This window comes from Chlorocebus sabaeus, chromosome 23 (genome assembly GCF_047675955.1).
Source record: "Chlorocebus sabaeus isolate Y175 chromosome 23, mChlSab1.0.hap1, whole genome shotgun sequence".
Lineage (NCBI taxonomy): Eukaryota > Metazoa > Chordata > Mammalia > Primates > Cercopithecidae > Chlorocebus > Chlorocebus sabaeus.
In genome coordinates this window covers 42,903,463-42,919,460 of record NC_132926.1, presented here as the reverse complement: position 1 = coordinate 42,919,460, position 15,998 = coordinate 42,903,463, and positions in this window count along the sequence as shown.

Here is a 15,998-nt window from a genome sequence, read left to right as displayed (position 1 = left end):
CCATTACACTCCAGCCTGGGCAAAAAGAGCAAAACTCTATCTTTAAAAAAAGAAAAAAAAAAGAAGAAAAAAAGAGTGAGAGCTTTTCTCAATAAAATTAAAATATATATATATATATATAAACACAACATTATTAGCCATTAAGGAAATGAAAAGCAAAAACCATCAGATACCACTTCACACCACTAGAATGACTATAATTTAAAATATAAATAATAACAAGTGTTGGAGAGGATATGAAGAAATTGGAACCTTTGTAAACTGCTAGTGGTATTACAAAATGGTGCAGCTGCTTTGGAAAATAATCTGGCAGTTCCTCAAAACGTTAAACATAGAACTACCATATGGCCCAGCAATTCTACACCTAGATTTATACCCAAGGGAACTGAAAACATGTGTTCACACAAAAATTTGTACACGAATGTTCACAGCAACATTATTCATCACAGCCAAAAAGTGGAAAACAATCCAAATGCTCATCACCTGATGAATGGATAAATACAATGTGGTATATCCACACAATGTAGTATTATTCAACAATAAAAATAAATGAAGTACTGATACATGCTGAAACATAGACGAATCGTGAGAACATTATGCTAAGTAAAAGAAGGCAGTTGGCCGGTCGTGGTGACTCGTGCCTGTAATCCCAGCACTTTGGGAGGCTGAGGCGAGCGAATTGCCTGAGCTCAGGAGTTCACAAACAGCCTGGACAACACGGTAAAACCCCATCTCTACTAAAATACAAAAACTTAGCCAGGTGTGGCAACGTACGCCTGTAGTTCCAGCTATTCGGGAGGCTGAAGCAGGAGAACTGCTTGAACCTGGGAGGCGGAGGTTGCAGTGAGCCGAGATGGTGCCACTGCACTCCAGCCTGAGCGACAGGGCAAGACTCTGTCTCCAAAAAAAAAAAAGCCACGTGCGGTGGCTCACGCCTGTAATCCCAGCACTTTGGGACGCCAAGGCGGGCAGATCACGAGGTCAGGAAATCGAGACCATCCTGGCTAACACGGTGAAACCCCGTCTCTACTACAAATACAAAAATTAGCCAGGTGCGGTGGTGGGCACCTGTAGTCCCAGCTGCTCGGGGCGCTGAGGCAGGAAAATGGCGTGAACCCGGGAGGCGGAGTTTGCAGTGAGTCGAGATCACACTACTGCACTCCACTATGGGTGACTGAGTGAGACTCCCTCTCAAGAAAAAAAAAAAAAAAAGGCCAGGTAAGAAAAGCCACACATTGCATGATTCCATTTATATAAAAAGTCCACATTAGACATATCTATAGAGATGGAAAATAGATTAGTAGCTGCCTAGAGTTGGGGCAATCTGGGATTGACTACAAATGGGTATGAGGTTTCTTTCTGTGGTGATGAAAATATTCTAGGATTGGTTGTGTTGGTGGTTGCACAGCTCTGTAAATATACTAAAAACTTTAATTGTGTGCTTTAAATGGGTGAATTGTCTAGTATATAAATTAAATCTCAGTAAAGAAACAGGCAACCCACAAAGTAACAGAAAATTCTATATGAAATTGTTACCACTAAGATGTCTAATAGTTATATTTTAAAATAATAATAATAATGGTTTTCTTAGTTTTTTTGTTTGTTTTGTTTTCTGAGACACAGTCTCGCTCTGTCGCCAGGCTGGAGTGCAGTGGCACGATCTTGGCTCACTGCAACCTCCGCCTCCCATGTTCAAGCAATTCTTCTGCTTCAGCCTCCCGAATAGCTGGGACTACAGGCGCATGCCGCCATGCCCAGCTAATTTTTGTATCTTTTCTTTTTTTTTTGAGATGGAGTCTTACTCTGTCACCCAGGCTGGAGTGCAGTGGCTCGATCTCGGCTCATTGCAACCTCTGCCACCCGAATTCAAGTGATTCTCCTGCCTCAGCCTCCCGAGTAGCTGGGATTACAGGTGCGTGCCACCATGCCCTGCTAATTTTTGTATTTTTAGTAGAGACGGGGTTTTGTCATGCTGGCCAGGCTGGTCTCAAACTCCTGACCTCAAGTGATCCGCCCACCTCAGCCTCCCAAAATGCTGGGCTTACAGGTGTGAGCCACCGCGCCCGGTCTATTTTTGTATTTTTAGTAGAGATGGGGTTTCACCATGTTGGCCAGGATGGTCTCAATCTGTTGACCTCGTGATCCACACACCTTGGCCTCCCAAAGTGCTGGGATTACAGGAGTGAGTCACTGTGCCCAGGCAATAGCTTTTTAAAACAGAACAAAAAGTGAGGGCTTTGCTGTCAAATCTCAGTTCTGCCACCTGCTGACTGTAACCTTGGACAAGTTACTTAACCTCACCAAGCTCAGTTTTCTCATCTGTAAAATGTGTATTAGGTCATTTCGAGGATTAAATACATGAATATGTAAAGACATCTGGCACATAGTAGGTGCTCAGTAAATGGAAACTATAAAGAAGAGCCAAGGAATGGCAACAATTAAAGCAGTGAGGAAGAAAAAACAATATATGTGGGCCAATGCTATATCCATACATTTATGCTTAACATTTGGCTGGGTTCTAAGGACATAAGGAAGACCCTGACTTTGAGAAGCTGGAAGGCTGAGGTACAAGGCATTCCTGGAATAAAAATCCCCATAAATAAGCTAAGGGCCAAAACAGAGTCATGGGCAGGTTGTTCAGAGGCAGAGAGAAAGGCTTTGAAAGGGGAGGAGACTTTAAGAGGCAGCCAGGTGGAAAAGGGCAGAGTAGACCTTTGTCCCCTCCCCTATTGTGGGTGACCAGAAGGATATGAAACAGCCCTCTCTGGAGAAAACTGGATAGAGTTTACTCAGGACAGGCAGGGGCAGAAATCAGAAGAGAAATTGTAGGTCGATTTTTCATGGCCAGGATGGGGAATGAAGCTGGCACGGGAGGTGGAAGATAAGGCCTGCCTCCCCGACCTTGCAATAGGTGAACTGAGCCCTAGGAATTCCTGCCCTCTCCCCTGGACTAGCTCCCCTTGGCCCCTAAGCTCTGGATCTCCCTCTGCCTCCCACCAGTCCTCTTTTGGGGAACAGAACCCGATGCTCTGTGGGCCGAGCATGATGGCTCCAGCACTCCTCCCTCTAGTGACTCATTCCCAAGACTGGGGGTGGCAGGAAGTGCCAGGGCCCCAGAGTTGCAGCCCCATCCGGATTCTGGCAGCTTAGAGACATCTTATATTCTTCCTTCCTCCCCCCACCCCCGCCACCTCCCTCACTTTCAGCTCTGACTCTTGACATTTCTACATAAGAGACACCCACCTCCCCCAAATCTCTTCTTGCCTTTCTATTGCCTCCTCCAGTCCCTCAACTGCAGCCCCCAGGGGCTGCTGGGTTGAAGCAACCTGATCCAAAGGGGGAATGGGCACAACCCACATCTAAGGGCCCTTTCCTAGGAAAGCCAACCAGTCAAGTTCTGTATCCTCATGGCCAGGTCTTTGACCGGCAAGGCACATGATCTAGAAAGCATTCTGATTGACACTTAAAACAACAAAATGGTTGTTTTAAGCTCCATGCTAAGCTCTTCACAAGTTTGCCTCATTTATTCCTCACAACAACTCTAATACAGATACCATTATCACTGGCGTCTGGCAAATAAGAAAAGTGAGAGGAAATGTGAAAAGTACCAGAGCTGGGGCTTAAACACAGGACTCACATCCTGGGCCTTTAACTGCCAGGCTTCTCTTCCTGTCTTGGGAACAGAGGGCAGTGTAGGCCTCTTTGAGCACAGCCCCCTGAGTAATCTGGGGCAGCACATGCAATCTTGAGGCCCTTGGCACAGCTGCTCTGGGGTCTGGCTTCAACTCTAGCCTCCCTTCTAGTTCTCCATCCCTTTGTGGACCTGTCCCACTCTCCCGGGTGGAAATGTGGAGGGCTACTCAGAGGATTCTCAGCCTCCTCAACAGTTTATCTTCCTATTCAACTATTAGGACAAACAGACATCAATGTGATTCCAGGGTTCCCAGGGACTACCTAGAAAGAAGGAAATCAGATAGTAATGCTTACAGGTGCAGGCTGGCAAAAGGAGGCTATAGACACCCAAGCATGGGGTTAGCCGAGGCTTGCAGGCAGAGCAGACATCTATCAAACCAAAGAGGCATAGAGACAGCCCACATGACAATAGAAATAATGATACCCTTGAATTATGTAGCACTTTATAATTTCTCAAGCACTTTGCAAACATTTGATCCTCCAGATGACCTCCTAGGGTCCAAGGAAGCAGAAAGCATCTTTTATAAGCTGTCACCACCTGTCAAGTTGTCCCCCAAGATGGGGAGAGGCAGGAGCCAGGCAAGGCAGTGAGTGAGTTAACCAAACCCAAGCCACAGTGAGTAATTGATAGTTTTTATGGAGACTTTATCCTCAGACTCCTTAGATATCATATTTCCATTAGATTACATTTACATAGCAGTGCAGGGTGAGAGACCCTGATAAATCTTCTCTGCATAGGGATGAATACTGTGGAAATGTACTTTTGTTGACAGCGATTTGTTTTACTACACTACTGCCCTTCAATCTAGGGAGGAAAGAGCAAGGCTATTGCTTTATGGAGGGAGGGAAGGAGGGAAAGGAGGAGAAGGGGAGGTATATAAAGATCAGAGATCTGGAACAAGAGGAATGAATGAGAGGGGAAGAGACAGGGCTCTGAAAGGGAGAGCTTTAGGCAAGGTGGGCAGAAGGAAAGGACAGGAAAAAGGAAAACTGGGCCGGGTGCGGAGGCTCACGCCTGTAATCTCAACACTTTGGGAGGCTGAGGCAGGCAGATCACCTGAGGTTGGGAGTTCGAGACCAGCCTGATCAACATAGTGAAACCCCATCTCTACTAAAAATACAAAATTAGCTAGGTGTGGTGGCACATGCCTGTAATCCCAGCTACTTGGGAGGCTGAGGCAGGAGAATCACTTGAACCTGGGAGGTGGAGGTTGCGGTGAGCTGAGATCACGCCATTGTATCTAGCCTGGGCAACAAGAGCAAGACTCTGTCTCAAAAAAAAAAAAAAAAAAAAGAAAGAAAGAAAGAAAGAAAGAAAGAAAGAAAGAAAAAGAAAAAAGGAAAAAGGAAAACTCAGTAGCCAAGGGGATAGTGGTGAAAGGAATGGATGCTTCTGCAGGAAGTGTGGCTGGCTGCTAGGGAGTAGCCCGCAGCTGCAAGGATGAGCAAGATTCAGACGTCTTTTCAGTGGGTGCCAAGCTCTTCTTGTCTTTGTAGTTGGTCAAAAGATATTGGGAGAATAAGGAGAGTCACAGGGCACAGGGGTCCTTTTAAGCCCACTTTTGAGGTGGGATCAGAAGCCTCTCTGAATCTCTTCCAGCCACATCCTACCATTCTCCATCAACCTTTATCCAGAGAGCACATGGGCTCTAGAGCCATCAGGACTGAGCTCTACCAATCCCTGGGTCTGGATCCTTCTCATTCAGAGACTTGGTTTCTGCCGCTAACTTAGCTGGATGGTTTTAATCCTCAAAACTCTCAGCCTTGGTTCTTGGTTTCTCCCTTTTTTTTTTTTCTTTTTTTGAGACAGGGTCTGGCTCTGTTGTCCAGGCTGGAGTGAATTGGCACAATCCCAGCTCACTGCAACCTTCTGCCTCTCAGGCTTAAGCCATCCTCCTACCTCAGCCTCCTGAGTAGCTAGAACTACAGGTGTGTGCCGTCATGCCCAGATAATTTTTTGTATTTTTTGTAGAGATGGGGGTTCCACCATGTTGCTCAGGCTGGTCTTGAACTCCAGAGCTCAAGAGATCTGCCTGCTTTGGCCTCTCAAACTGTTGGGATTACAGGTTTGAGCCACTGTGCCCAGTGGGCCTTGGTTTCTCTATTGGTGAAATGGGGATTTGTGGTCAGGTGTGGTGGCTCATGCCTGTAATTCCAGCACTTTGGGAGGCCGAGGTGGGTGGATCAGTTGAGGTCAGTAGTTTGAGACCAGCCTGGCCAACATGGCGAAATGCCGTCTCTACTAAAAAACAAACAAACAAAATTATTGAGGCATGTTGGCGCAAGCCTGTAATCCCAGCTACTTTGGAGGCTGAGGTAGGATAATTGCTTGAACCTGGGAGGCGGAGGTTGCAGTGAACCAAGGTTGTGCCACTGCACTGCAGCCTGGGCAACAGAGCAATACTGCATCTCGAAAAAACGGTTGGGGCAATGTGCTTACTTATCCAACAAATATTTACTGATTATATGCCAGAAATTGTGCTATGGGGTTGTCTATTCAACAGAAAACAAGATACACAATAGTCCTTTCCTTCAAAGAGCACACAATCCAACGATGGTAACAAAACACCCTCTAAGAAACAGGCCCTGCCTACACTAGGATAATAATGATGAGAGTCGCTCTCTGCCAGGCTCTGTGCTCAGCGCTTACATCCATTAACTCCTACAATCCTCACGGCGATCTGGTGAGGAAGGTCCTGTTAACTGCTGTCATTGCCCACATGAGAACACCTAGTTGGGGCAGCCTCCTGGACACATCCCATCGTTTTACTGTTTCATTTTCTTCATTGTATGTGCTGCTGTCTAAAATGGGCTTATTAACTCACTTACCTGTTTATTGCCTGTTCACAATTATATCCCCAGCACCAGACTGGGCACAGTGGTTCACAACTGTAATCTCAGCACTTTGACAGGTCATGGCAGGTGGATCACTTGAGGTCAGGAGTTGGAGACCAGCCTGGCCAACCTAGCAGAAATCCCATCTCTACTAAAAATACAAAAATTAGCCAGGGATGGTGGCACATGCCTGTAATCCCAGCTACTTGGGAGGCTGAGGCATGAGAACGGCTTGAACCCAGGAGGCGGAGGTGCAGTGAGCTGAGATTGTACCACTGCACTTCATCCTGGGCAACAGAGTGAGACCCTGTCTCAAAAAATATATATATATACACATATATATATGTATGTATATGTGTGTGTGTGTGTATATATATGTGTGTGTGTGTATATATATATATCTCCCCAGCACCTTGAACAGTCTCTGACCCAAAGTCAGTTCTCAATAAATATCTGTTTAAGGAATGAAGGAATGGAAGGACAAGAAGCTCATGGGGAGTGATCGCTGCCCTGCCTCTCCTGTGGGGTGCTAGTGAGGGTGAAATGAGCTCAGGTGCTGAAGCTGCTATATCACTCTGTAGAAACAGAGGGGACAATGATCAGCTGGCATTTATTTCAGAGAAAGTGCATTTTCTCCTTACTACTCTTCAGCTGTTTTCTTTTTTTTTTTTTTAATAACTTTCCTCAGACATTCTGCCCTTTCCTGCCCCCTGATTCATTCTTCACCCTCTAATAGTGTTGTCCGCAGTTTTTCTAGGTCTCTGTTGTCCTTTTGACTTTCCTGCTTCTTTGTTTCTCTTTCCCATGCCTCTCTGGAAGGAAAGCTCACCAAGCTGAATTGTAATTGGTGATTTCCAAGGCTAAGAGGAAGTTCGGTCTCACACCAAAGTCTTCTGCCTGCAGAAGGCACTTTTCTCCATCTGTAAAATGGGCTGAGTGTTTTGCAGGGTTTTTTGAATCAGTGCTGGTGAGTCTGTGGGGGAGGGGCCTCAGGACCACAGCACTCACATTTCCACTCTAGCCAGAGGCTTGCCAAAGCCTTGGCCACAGGAGCCCCATACCGTAACAGAACGATTTCCTCTCTCTCTGTATGTGCTATTTAGTGTTACTTAGAGTAATACTAGTTTGAGGATAAAAGGCCTCACGGTTTTGGGAACTCCTTAATCCACTGCATGGCAGGGTCTGCTGGGGGTATAACTGGCAAGACCATGAGTTAAGTGCAGGAGGGGCTTGTCACATAGGACCAGCCGTGTGTCGGGGTAGATGGAAATAACTAAAGAGCTTCTGCACAGCAAAAGAAACTACCGTCAGAGTGAACAGGCAACCTACAGAATGGGAGAAAATTTTTGCAATATACTCATCTGACAAAGGGCTAATATCCAGAACCTACAAAGAACTCAAACAAATTTACAAGAAAAAAACAAACAACCCCATCAGAAAGTCACCAAAGGATATGAACAGACACTTCCCAAAAGAAGACATTTATGCGGCCAACAGATACATGAAAAAATGCTCATCATCACTAGCCATCAGAGAAATGCAAATCAAAACCACAATGAGATACCATCTCACACCAGTTAGAATGGCGATCATTAAAAAGTCAGGAAACAACAGATGCTGGAGAGGATGTGGAGAAATACGAACACTTTTACACTGTTGGTAGGACTGTAAACTAGGTCAACCATTGTGGAAAACAGTGTGGCGATTCCTCAAGGATCTAGAACTGGAAATACCATTTGACCCAGCCATCCCATTACTGAGTATATACCCAAAGGATTATAAATCATGCTGCTTTAAAGACACATGCACAAGTATGTTTATTGCGGCACTATTTACAATAGCAAAGACTTGGAACCAACCCAAATGTCCATCAATGACAGACTGGATTAAGAAAATGTGGCACACATACACCATGGAATACTATGCAGCCATAAAAAAGGATGAGTTCATGTCCTTTGTAGGGACATGGATGCAGCTGGAAACCATCATTCTCAGTAAACTATCTCAAGAACAGAAAACCAAACACCGCATGTTCTCACTTATAGGTGGGAATTGAACAATGAGAACACTTGGACACAGGAAGGGGAACATCACACACCGAGGCCTGTTGTGGGGTGGGGGAAGGGGGAGAGGGATAGCATTAGAAGATATACCTGATGTAAATAATGAGTTAATGGGTGCCATGTATACATGGCACATGAATACATATGCAACAAACCTGCACATTGTGCACATGTACCCTAGAACATAAAGTATAAAAAATAAATAAATAAATAAATAAATAAAAAGTTCAAAAAAAAAAAAAAAAAAGAAAAAGAAAAAGAAATTCAGCAGCTCTGAGTTTGACCTGGCTCAGCCACCTTCTCCGAGCCCCACAGAAGGATGGTTGCGGTTAAAGTGGGCACAGAAACACCTCTGGCTTTTGTGAGTGCTATACTTTCTGCCTAGCAGTTCCTTTCTCTCTTCTCCATTTAGCTAACACTAAGTCTCCTCTGGTAGTTTGCCCAAATCAGGCATTCCTCCCAGCACCCTCAGAATCCCTATGCTGAACCAGCTGTAGAACTTGGCCCGTCATGTTAGAATTATTTCTCGCAGGAATGTCCAACCCACCCAACTCAGCACCTCAAAGTCAAGAAATGAGTTTTCTCTTCCTTATATGCCCTGAGCCAAGCCACATACTGAGCATTAAAGAATAATGTTCAAACCCAGAGATTCTCATTTACTCCTCTTGACATGCTTTTCCTTGCTCTATTGTACTGAGCACCCACTATGCATCAGGCACCCTAAATGTGTTGTCTTATTTAATCTTCATAATGGCCCTTTAGTTAGATATTAAATTAGATAATAACCATTATCTCTCACCTGGACTATGGAAAGAGCCTCCTGCTGAAGGAACACTGAGTTCTTCCTCATCTGACACCCAGCTTCCACTCTTGCCACCTATAGTCTATTCATACAGCAACCAGAGTGTTTTTTATTTTTTTGAGACAGAGTCTTGCTCCATCACCCAAGGTGGGGTTCAGTGGCACGATCTTGGCTCACTGCAACCTCTACTTCCCAGGTTCAAGCAATTCTCATGCCTCAGACTCTCGAGTAGCTGGGATTACAAGTGTCCGCTACCAGGCCTGGCTAATTTTTTTGTATTTTTAGTAGAGATAGGGTTTCACCATGTTGGCCAGGCTGGAGACCTCGGGTGATCCGCCTGCCTCAGCCTTTCAGAGTGCTGGGATTACAGGCGTGAGCCACTGGGCCCGGATGAGTGATCTTTTTAAAATCATGTCATGACTGGGTGTGGTGGCTCACGCCTGTAATCCCAGCACTTTCAGAAGCCAAGGCGGGTGGCTCACCTGAGGTCAGGAGTTCGAGACCAGCCTGGCCAACATAGTGAAACCCTGGCTCTACTAAAAATACAAAAAATTAGCCGGGTGTGGTGGCTTGTGCCTGTAATCCCAGCAACTTAGGAGGCTGAGGCAGGAGAATCGCTTGGACACAGGAGGTGGAGGTTGCAGTGAGCTGAGATTGCACCACTGCACTCCAGTCTGGGCAACAGAGTGAGACCCCCCGTCTCAAAATAAATAAATAAATAAATAAATAAATTGAAATGAAATGAAATGAAATGAAATAAAATAAAATAAAATCAGGTCTCTCCTCTGCTCAAAGCCCTTTGATGGCTCCCCATTTCACCCTACATAAAATCCAAATTCCTTACCATGTCCTACAAAGCCCCACATGAACTTCCTAGCTCTCAGTCCACAAACTTTGACCTCATGCCCTAACACTCTTCCCCCTTGCTCTCTCTGGCAAGTCACATGGGATTTCTGACTATTCCTCAAACATTGCTACTCATACTCCTGCCTCAGGTCCTTTGCACTGGCTGTCCCCTGTGTCTACAAAGCTTTACCCATGATACCCCCATAGTTTGCTCCTTTCCTTATTTCAAGTCTTGTTCAAATGTCAGTTCATTAGGGAGGTCTTCCCTGACCCTTTTGTGATGTTTTTAAGGCCGAGGGTGGTGGCTTACGCCTGTAATCCCAGCACTTTGGGAGGCTAAGGTGGGCAGATCGCTTGAGCCCAGGAGTTCAAGACCAGCCTGGGCAACATATCTAAACCTTATCTCTACAAAATATATACATAATAATTAGCCAGGCATGGTGGCACATGCCTGTAATCCCAGCTACTTGGGAGGCTGAGGTGGGAGAATCACTTGAGCCCAGGAGGTTGAAGCTGCAGTGAACTGTGTTCATGCCACTGTACTCCAGCCTAGGTGACCCCCCAAAATAAATAAATAAATAAAGCCTAGAGCATGACCCCAAAAAATAAACTCATAAAATAGGCCCACAAATTCTTTGATACTCCTTCCTTCAAGAGGTAGAACAAATTCCACTCCCCTTAACTGTTATATATACTTACTGACGCCTTTCTAAAGAATAGAATGGAATAGAAGTAATGGTGTGTGACTTCTAAGACAAAGTAATAAAAGGCATTGTGCTTACCCCAGTCTGCTTATGAGAAAACATCAGACAAACCCAAATTGAGGGATGTTCTACAAAAGATCTGATCAGTACTCTTCAAAATTGTCAAGATCACAAAAAAGACGGACTGGGAAACAGTCACAGATTGAAGGAGACTATACGAACATGATGACTAAATTCAACGTAATATCCTAGATGAGATCTTAGAACACAAAAAGAACATGAATGGAAAAACTGATGAAATCTGAAAAAAGTTTCGTTAACAGTAATGTACCAATTTTTTGTTTGTTTGTTTGTTTTTTGTTTTGAGACAGGGTCTCACTCTGTTACCCAGGCTGGAGTGCAGTGGCACAATCTCCACTCACTGCAGCCTCTGCTGCCCAGGTTCAAGTGATTCTCCTGCCTTAGCCTCCCGAGTAGCTGGGATTACAGGCATGTGCCACCACATCCAGCTAATTCTTATATTTTTAGTAGAGACGGGGTTTCACCATGTTGGCCGGGTCTCAATCTCCTGATCTCGTGATCCACCTGCCTCAGTCTCCCAAAGTACTGGGATTACAGGCATGGGCCACCGTGCCCGGTTCCCAATGTTAATTTATTAGTTTTGGCAAATGTACTATGGTTATGTAAGATATTAACATTAGAGGAAAGCTAGGTGAAATGTACATGGTACAATAGAAACTTTATATTGTCTTTGCAACTTGTCTGTAAATCTGAATTTATTTCAAAATGAATAGTTAAAGAAAATGCATTGTGGCTGCCTCCTTGCCCTCCTTCTTGGAGAACATGCTGCCATGTCATAAGTACAAGCAAACAGTCCTGTGGGGAGGTCCACATGGTGAGCAACTGAGGCTTCCAGCCAATAGCCATATGAATGAGCTGTCTTGGAAGCAGATCCTCCAGCTCTGGTTAAGCTTTCAGTTAATTGTGGTCCTAGCTGATATCTTTTTTTTTTTTTTTTTTTTTTTTTAGATGGAGTTTTGCTCTTGTTGCCTAGGCTGGAGTACAATGGCGCAATCTTGGCTCAATGTAACCTCTGCCTCCTGGGTTCAAGCGATTCTCCTACCTCAGCTTCCTGAGTAACTGGGATTACAGGCGCCCGCCACCACACCCGGCTGATTTTTTTAAATTTTATTTTTAGTAGAAACGGGGTTTCACCATGTTGGCCAGGCTGGTCTCGAACTCCTGACCTCAGGTGATCCACCCCACCTCGGCCTCCCAAAGTGCCGGGATTACAGGCATGAGCCACTATGCCCGGCCACTGACATCTTTTGACTGCAACCTCAAGAGAGATCTTGAGTCAGAACCACCCAGCTAAGCCACTCCTGAATTTCTGACTCTCAGATATCATAAAGAGATAATAAATGATCACTGTTGTTTTAGGCCTTTAAGGTTTTTTTATTTATTTATTTTTTAATTTTCTTTGAGACAGGGTCTCACTCTATCACCCAGGTTGGAGTGCAGTGGCAAAATCTTGACTCACTGAAACCCCTGCCTCAAAGGCTCAAGTGTCGTCCCACCTCAGCCTCCCAAGTAGCTGAGACTACAGGCCCACACCACCATGCCTGGCTAATTTTTGTATTTTTTGTAGAGACAGGTTTTTGCCATGTTGCCCAGGCTCGTCTCAGATTCCTGAACTCAAGTCATCTGCCCGTCTCAGCCTCCCAAAGTGCTGGAATTACAGGCATGAACCACCACCCCTGGCCTCAATTCCCCTTTCTGACCTTAACTTTCCTGATATCACCTGCCACCTGATATGTGATAAGTTTGTTTATTAACTTCTTTCTCCACACTAGAATCTGAGCTATATGAGAGTAAAGTCTTTGTTCTGCTTGTGTCTCCAGCATCTACAACTGTGCCCAACATACAGTAAACGTTCAATAAAGGATAGTTGTATTTATTATCATTAGATAGCGAGGTTAGGTAAAAATTCATTTCCTGCCCTCACCTGGAAAAAAAAAACCAGCCCCTGAGGTTGGGGGATAAATGATGAGGAGAATGTGGGTGAGGCAATGTGGCCCTGGGAAATGTGAGCAGAGATGAGTCTGAAACTCTGAGTTCTGGGTCTAAGTTCCTCATCCATTGAGAGACCTTAAACAAGCCTCTTCTTCCCCCTGGGTCTCCATTTCCCCAACTGCAAGATTCAAAGATTGGAATGACCCACAAGATCACTAAGATTTCTTTCAGCTCTAATAATCAATGATTCTAGCTGGGCACAGTAGTTCATGCCTGTAATCCCAGCACTTTGGGAGGCTGAGGTGGGAGGATCGCTTGAGCCCAGGAGTTCAAGACCAGCCTGGCAATGAGGGAGACCCTGTCCCTACTAAAAATTTCAAAAACTAGCCAGACATGGTGGCACACGTCTGTATCCCAGCTACCGGGGAGGCTAAGGTGGGAGGATTGCTTGAGCCCAGGAGTTCAAGAGCCACGATTGTGCCTCTGCACTCCAGCCTGGATGACAGAGTGAGACCCTGCCTCAAAATAATAATATTTATCATCATTAGCAGCAGCAATGATTCTAAGGATGAGCCAGGACAGAGAGAAGCAAGGAGAGCTCAGTTCTGGAGTTGGAGGAAAGGAGAGGGAGTGAAGAATCTAGGCCAGAGGCAGTGGCTCACGCCTGTAATCCTAACACTTTGGGAGGCAGAGTCATGCAGATCCCTTGAGCTCAGGAGTTCGAGATCAGCCTGCCCAACATGGCAAAACTCCGTCTCTACTAAAAATACAAAAATTAGCCAGGCGTGGTGGCACATGCTTGTCATCCCAGCTACTTGGGAGGTTGAGGCACAAGAGTTGCTTGAACTTGGCACGTGGAGGTTGTAGTCAGTCAAGATCCCACCACTGCACTCCAGCCTAGGCAAAGGAGCAAGACTTTGTCTCAAAGTAAAAAAAAAAAGAAAAACTACTCTCCTCCTTTTCTCCTTTTCCTCCAAGTCCAGGGACCAAGCACATCCTGACTCCATTCACGTTGTGCTCATCACCAGGAAACCCTTCCCATTTGATAATCTCCTCTTTTTCCAAGGCCCAGCTCCCCTTCTCTGTGAAGCCTTTCCAGGCTCCCCTAGGCTGGGTTAGCCATACCTTCTTCCTGGCTTCCACAGTCCTTTGCACATGTCTTTTTTTTTTTTTTTTTTTTTTGAGATGGAGTCTCACTCTGTCACCAGGCTGGAGTGTAGTGGTGCGATCTCAGCTCACTGCAACCTCTGCCTCCCAGGTTCAAGCAATTCTCCTGCCTCAGCCTCCCAAGTAGCTGGGACTACAGGCACCCACCACCACGCCCAGCTAATTTTTTAAATTTTTAGTAGAGGTGGGGTTTCACTATGTCGGCCACGATGGTCTCAATCTCTTGACTTTGTGATCCGCCCGCCTCAGCCTCCCAAAGTGCTGGGATTACAGGTGTGAGCCACTGTGCCCAGCCCCTTTGCACATGTCTTTCTAAAGCACTTTCCAGATAACTGGACCTTTGTATCCTGGTGCTTTAGTAGAGACTCCTAAAAGGAAAAAGTGGGTATTTGGGCTACACTCCCAGGCTTACAATTACGTCCCAGGAAAATTGGCCCCTAATGGAAGGAAGGAAGGAGAAAACAGGGAAGGAGGTGGAAGGCCAGGGCTATGCGAGGGCTTCCCTAAAACTTTCCACTCTCCTTCTTCTCTTCTAGTCTTAGCCTCACTACCAAGACAAGCATGCTCAAGATCTGCCTGCCCGCCCCTGTTTCACCTAAGCACTCTGTCAAATGTCATTTATTTCAGCCATATTAACTTTCTTGTGTGCCTCCTTCTCCTTAGTGCATGGTGCTCCTCTCACAATATACATACTCTGAGTTCCTTCCTAAACCCTGCTCTAGGACTCTGAAGGCTCCCTGATATTTGGTGTTGAAGACAGGTTTGAGGGGCCATTTTATTTCCGGAAGAATAGTTTGTGCAAAGGCTTGAGAGCATGGTATGTTCTGGGAATCACAAGAGGTGATAAAACAGTCTATAAAGTGAGGTTGTGAACAGTGGGCGATGAGGCAGGACAGGTAGGCAGGAACCAGCCTTGGTGTAGGGTTTTGCTTTGTAGGCTATGAAAGCCATTGAAGGATATGAGCATGCTGGAACTCACTCCCCTTCCATTCAGTCCTCATCTTCTACATCCCTTCCTAGCTCTTTCTGCTTTGCACACCCTGTCTCGTCTGGCTTATACCAAAATCTTAGTAACAGCAAAGATTTCTTGAGAACCTTCACTATGTCAGCTTTCTGTTCACATTACCTGATTTCAAGCTTTTAGTACCCATGGGTAAGGAAATGGGTTCAGTAAGTTATTTGCCCTAAGTCACAGATCAAGGAAGAAGCAGAGCCCAGTTTTTTAACCATTACACTAATTTTGGTCCATTCTCTCTATTCATTTCTATCCATTTCTAAATCTCTTCTTTGGAGAACAAATTGGATTGATTTATTTCTCCTTCCTTCCTTCTTTCCTTCCTTCCTTTCTTCCTTCCTTCCTTCCTTCCTTCCTTCCTTCCTTCCTTCCTTCCTTCCTTCCTTCCTTGATGGAGTCTGATGCCCAGGCTGCAGTGCAATGGTGCAATCTTGGCTCACTGCAACCTCCACCTCCCAGGTTCGAGTTATACTCCTGCCTCAGCCTCCCAAGTAGCTGGGATTACAGGTGCCCACCACCACGTCCAGCTAATTTTTGTATTTTAGTAGAGACGGGGTTTCGCCATTTTGGCCAGGTTGGTTTTGAACTCTTGACCACAGGTGATCCACCTGCCTTGGCCTCCTAAAGTGCTGGGATTACAGGCGTGAGCCATCGCACCCAGCCACAAATTAGAGATAGCTATCAAGGCACCTTTGAGATCTGGAGGCAGAGGAGGAAAGATTGAGTCCCAACACTGCAGGAGGGATTTCCAGGTTCTGATGGGCTCCATCTTACTCTTTGTGCTTGGCAGATTGTCTCTCCCCATTCTCCTTACCTTTTTTCTTAGTTCATTTGCTTACTCCCGTTTCCAGGCCCTCCTT